The sequence below is a fragment of the Labrus bergylta genome, chromosome 13 (genome assembly GCF_963930695.1).
Source record: "Labrus bergylta chromosome 13, fLabBer1.1, whole genome shotgun sequence".
In the NCBI taxonomy this organism is placed as follows: Eukaryota; Metazoa; Chordata; class Actinopteri; order Labriformes; family Labridae; genus Labrus; species Labrus bergylta.
In genome coordinates this window covers 3,274,301-3,280,300 of record NC_089207.1, presented here as the reverse complement: position 1 = coordinate 3,280,300, position 6,000 = coordinate 3,274,301, and the positions used below count along the sequence as shown (strand labels likewise).

The following is a 6,000-nucleotide window of genomic DNA, read 5'->3' as shown; positions in this document are numbered from 1 at the left end:
CTGACATTATGTTTCTCTGTTGTTGCTTGTTTAATTGGTACCACACAATAATATAACAGTAATATAGTAATTACTATAAAATTACTAAAAATATATAATATATGTATATATATAAAAAGAATATATACGGTATATATAAAATATAATATAAAATTACTATAAATAAATAGTAATATTTACAGTTAACACAAAGTTTAATCTATCATAGAAAAGGGCGCCGCTTTATTCCAGAATATTTCACCGGAAGTGGCCGTTACATCCGGGCTAGCTTGACAACAGTGATTGATGTGAAGGCAGTCAGCCTGCGACAGAAAAACAAGCGAGGATAGGTCGGAGCACTTCACGCTCAGTCCATGTTTTAAAAATAAAGAAAAAAATCGTGAAACCCCCCAAAAGGATATGTGGATTTAAACGCTATTATTGCCGCTTTCTTCGCGGGTTTTAGTTACTTATTGTTTGGCACCGCGGGCTCTTGGTTTTGGCGTGTTGAGTGGTGTCGCCGTTTCTCGCTGGAGTGAACACTAAGGTAAGACCTGGACCCGCAGACACACTGTGTTAAGTTAGGGGGCAGTTAGACACTCTGCGGTGCCTTGTTTTATCTCTTTAAAAGCCCCTTTAAGTTTTCTTTTTCCATGTTTTCTTTTGCCGCAAACAGTCGTAAAAGTTGAGACAGAAATGGCAGATTTCTTGTCTCACTGTCTACACAGACGCTGGGTCTTTGTCCACTCAGATGTGGCTTTTCTTTTTTTTACCTTTGGATTTCTGCTTGTTTCGACATACACACAGTCTGCAGATGGTTCACTTCTTATTTTTAAGTCGAAACAGGTAGATTAAATGTATTCACTCACCTATTTTGTAACATTTGCACCACTTCTTTAAGGCCTTTTTATAAACGCGTGCTGCTACAGCAATAAAACAGGCAGGCAAGACATCTCTCTTCTCCAAGACATCTGTTTTCTTTCACTTCTTTCTACATGTAACTTACTTTAAAAATGGCATCTAGTCCTTTTTGTTCATTACTGGAGTGCATGATGTATGTCAGAGCTATACTGTTAAAACGCACAAGCTTACACAATGAACCAAATTCACCAGTACACCACAGACAGGAGACTGGTGCCACATGCCCAGCGCGTCGATGTTCCTAGTGGCTGTTCATGGTAACTGCACCACCTACCCATCTTATCGATGGATGATGGGATGCATTGTCTGTATTGTTTGGTGTAGCTGCACATTGATTGATTTAAAAAAAAAAAAAAAATCAATCAGTCAATCTACACTTTCTTGGCACACCTTTTCCTCCTGACACACCCTCTCATGAGGTCACCATGGTAACGCTGTGTCTAGGATAAGGTTCGCTCAGCAATGACAGGTATGTGGAAGGCAAGTGCAATAAAACACTGCCTGGCCTGTGTAACAGAAACTTCCTATATTGCATCATGGCGCAGGCACTCTTACAGTGATTTAAAATGTTTTGCGTGTTTGGCATTTTCTGCATTTTTGATGATTGACTCAAACTCTTAAGGTGGAGGTAAAACATTTCAATTACTGTAGCCTACTAAAATACGTTTAAACGTTTGACCTCGGTTAACTGTTTTTGTTATTTTTAACTTCTAATGATAGGCTAAGTACTTAAATTTCTTCAGGATACAGCCGAATAGAATCGGCCATGAATGACACATTTCTTTTATTTAATTGTTTACATTCTTAATGTGGTCTAAAACTTCTGGCAGCACTCCTGGATAAAGTAGATTCATTGTTTACACTTCTTAGGTTAAACATTGATTCATTTTCTAAAAATGTATCGGCAACAGTTGTGACAGGATTAGGGTGATTTATTTTTTAGGTAATTTTCCTGCCAAAAAAAAACAAAAAACATTTATCTGGTTCTAGCTAACCAAAAAGTGAACATATGCTGATTACAGTACTCATCAATTTCAGTTTGCTGAATTTGGGGTCGTGGTCAAATCCTTAGTGAATCTGTAAACTTGGCCACCGGCTATTTTCAGAGAACTTATTCAATAAACAGTAAACTAAGTCATGGAGGGATTAATCAATGATGAAAATGAGTGTTAGTTATGGCCCTACCCTGTCCTGACTCCTGTCATATATTTGGTTTCACAGCATGAGTCTGTCAAGAGGTCAAGTGTCAGTACATGGCTCCTACAGTTTCATTTCAGTTGATCTGTTAAACATTTACTAGTTACTGCTTGTAAATACAAAAGAATTCTGGACGTCAAATACATGAAACATATGAATCATTTACTAGTTGGACGAGAGAAGATTTGTTTTCAGTAATCCAACAAGCAGCTCAGTGTACTAAGAGTTCAGTTTATTTAAAAATTGGCTAAATTTGACGTTTTAATGTTGAAAAAAACGAGTAGCCTAATCATTGTTTAATATTGCATCTAAAAAGGCAGGCTGTTTGATTGAGCTGAAATTGGTAATCTATCAGCTTTTTGTTTAAAAGGAGGATGATTGTCTGACCACCTGGAATGCATTAGAAAGAAATAATCAATTCGACTTCCTTTCAACAAACAAAGATTTTAAAAGCTTTTTTCTTCTCCTCTTGAGGAAAGTCCGAGGTTGCCTTTGTCAAACTTTAGAAACCCATTCATTGTAAGTAAATCACAAGAAAATCTGTTTTTTTTTTCCGGGCTCATTACGCTGTAGTAGGTAGAGCCAAACCGATTAATCGGCAAGTCGAAAATATCGGCAGGCTGACTAGCAGTGATGATCGGTATCGGCTAATTCTATCGCAGATAAGCCTCTATGAAACTTACTTTTTTCAGTTAAACTGGGACTCACCTGTAACAGATAAACTCCCAAGGATGTAATAAACCCAGAAATTACTGCATTTATTTTGCAGACATATCTGGATGGGGCGAATTAATCTGAAGACATGACTGCTAATTGGACTATGAACAATGCAGAGCCAGAAAGGAAGTCTTGTCTGGAAGCTGTTTAACGCTAACTGCTGGCTACAGTGGAATTACAGAGAAGTTCACTGTCACTCCCAGAGACGATATCTACCAAGCTCAGAGAAAGATCATGACCATAAGGAAACACATTTTATTTTCCAATCCTACATGTCGTCGTGGTTTATCCGACTACACTTTTTTTAAATAGTTGATTTCAAATGATTCTGGAAAATGTCTGTAAAGAACTGGCAGACTGTGTCTTACAAAGATTAACCAAAGGAACCCAGGTTTTTGGTTTTGGTTTTGGTTTGACAAACATCACGTGTATCCCAAACTGGATTTCTTTTCTTTGATTTGCCACCTTCCTAATTCAAACACTGAAGACAAATCTTCCATCTCATCTGAACCTCTACTGATGAGATAATAAGCCCAATCCTCTTTGTATTTTTTTTTCATGTGATTGCACACTTATGAACGGTGACTAATTACTCTGCTAGTTCCTCTCTACAATGATACTTAATGGGCCTACAATGTTTTCATACACTTTGACTGATTAAATATAACACACTATACACCACATTATGTTCATCCATCAACTGGGAATGGGTAGAAAATATGAACAAGAGTGTTTTTAAAACCTTTTTATTTGTACTATTTCGATTAGTGTGACTATAAAAGTGTACTTTGGAAGGTAAAAGTCTGAGATATCTGATCTTATTATAGTGAAATCATTTTAAATGTAATAGTCTAAGATAATGAAACTGAAGAAATGTTTCTTTAATCATGTGGTTGGTTGTGAAATAATTTGAAGATGAGGTGAAAATTCCTCTTTTTTTTCTTGAATATGTCCACTGTGAAAATATAGGAAGTCTATTTTTGTTAGTTACCTCATCTATTCAATCATTTCCAAAACTAAATAACACATTTTTATCCTCTGAAGTTTTGCGGGTGACCGTAGACTTTAGGTGTCTCCATTCAGCTGCAGTGCATCAGGTGAAACCATGTGTGGAGTAGACATCATGATTTTCAGATTTGGTACTTCGTCTTTGTGGAGAGAGCGTCATGTTTGTTGCCTTAACAGGAAATCCTAATCTGTATAGGAGATGAGAAAGAATTAACAAGTGTAGGCACAGATGGGCGGTCAGCAGACATCATGTTGGTGATGAGATAAAGGTCAACCCATTGTCATTGTAATCTGGGAAACGGCTAGCCATTAAACCGACAGTTCATCCAGTTATGACAAAAGACCCCCTGTCTATGACCCCATGATGGAGGAAGAGAAAGGGGATTTGTGGTATAATTAAGCAGAAGGAACGCAGTGACCATTGAACCGTCTGTGTGTCCTCGGAGCTAAACAGGGATTGTTTCTTTATACTTGTTTGTTTTCAGAATTTATACATCATTTAACTAGTTTTGTTGACAATTTATTAAACACCATGGTGATTGGTAGAACCAGTTTGTTTCCTAATAGTTGTGATTTTTATATGATCAAATCAAATCAAACTTTCAGGTCACTTAGAGGCTAAGACTGCCTCTATTTGGTTGAATTCTAATAACTGGTGATTCCCTTTACTTATTTGCTTTTGGTCAAAGTTCTGAACTATTAAGTGAAATATCTCCACAAATCAACAAATGTTGTGTGTTTGCATTACATGTATTAACATTCATGATTCCTATGCAAGGAATTCCACTAACTTATTACAATGTAAATGTGCCAGTTTCTTGACAACACAAACATAACATAGCTGCAGGCATAAAAACAACAATGGCAGACACCATTGCAACTAGGGATGGGTATGAGTACTTGCCGTTGACACCATTAATTGAGTATCGTTTTACTACTCACACACCTGTGCACGTGTTGTTTTAGGCTACAGTAGTTTCCCTACGCCTTAAGTTCAGGATTCCACTAACTTAATAAACTTTGTGAGAATGATCAGTACACAGAGGGATAACTTCTCCAGCGACGGCGGAAGATGACATCAACTTTATTGATCCCCCAGTGGGGGAAATGATGGTGTAACAGCATCTTTCAATAGGGCAGAGCTAGTCAGTAATAGGTAAAACAAAAAACATTTTTACAGTAGTTAATGTGAAGAAAGAGAGTAATTAAGTTTGTATTGTTGTTATAATTAATAATACTAAACAAATAGCAGTCTGTTACATAAGTTCAACACAGTTAGCGTTACATGCACCATCTACTGCAAAGCAAATTTGTATCCATAGTTTAGGAAACCATGCCCACAGATTGTAAATCTGTGCACACAGATTTGTAAACCGTTGGCACTGATTAACAGCTTTTTATTGTTTTACCTGAGCTTTAGAATTAACTGAGATTTGAGTTTTAGGCTTAGCAGAGACAGACAACAGACAGTCTCACATGAAAATGATTTGCTAGCCCTGTAAGTTCACGCCATTGTTATGACACGAGTGGGGAATATTAGCCTGCTAATAATAAAAACAGTGACTGAAGATGTATTCTCCCATTTACGTTTAGTGAAAAGAGAAGGCTTTATGAGCTGCTGATGTTTTGTCAAGCGGGAGTACAACCACCGCCATGGTGAACATCTATGACAATTGAACTGATGTACGAGTAATGGGCTGTTTAAAACATGTGAATGTGTAGGTGTGACCTGCGATGTAAAACCGCTTTGAGTAGTCTGAAGACTAGAAAAGCTCTATGCAAGCTCAAGTCCATTTACCATTTACAGACTTGCAGATACAGTCCCTTGTTTTACATCCCTACCCAATACATTCTTTCATAAAAAATGCTTTTACGCTGTGATTTTTGAAATTGTTCTTATTTTTATTTTATTAGTCTGATTTTGTTTTCTGCTTGTTTACGCTCTGCCTGTTGCTTTAATTGTCTGTTGTAAAGCACTTTGTTACTTGTATAGAAAGTGCTACACAAATAAAGTATTATTATTACCATTACATGCCACATTTTGGGCTGTTTAAATGGCATTTCTGATACTGCTATTGTTCTCTGAGCAGCTCTACAAAGCATGCTATTGTTCTCAGAACAACCCTCCAAACATGCAGATTTGGTGATTTTCAGCCCTGCTTCTGATGGAAAGAAAGT

The 6,000-nt window shown here is 37.0% G+C and overlaps 1 protein-coding gene across 1 annotated transcript in view; it reads left to right on the top strand.

Annotated features, from left to right (window-relative positions):
- The first annotated feature begins 276 nt into the window (after window positions 1-276).
- nck2a (NCK adaptor protein 2a) overlaps window positions 277-6,000 on the top strand; it is a 40,617-nt gene continuing 34,893 nt past the window's right edge. The window contains exon 1 of the mRNA XM_065962042.1: window positions 277-526. The gene's annotated coding sequence lies outside the window, so the exon portion shown is untranslated. The remainder of the gene's footprint in view (window positions 527-6,000) is intronic.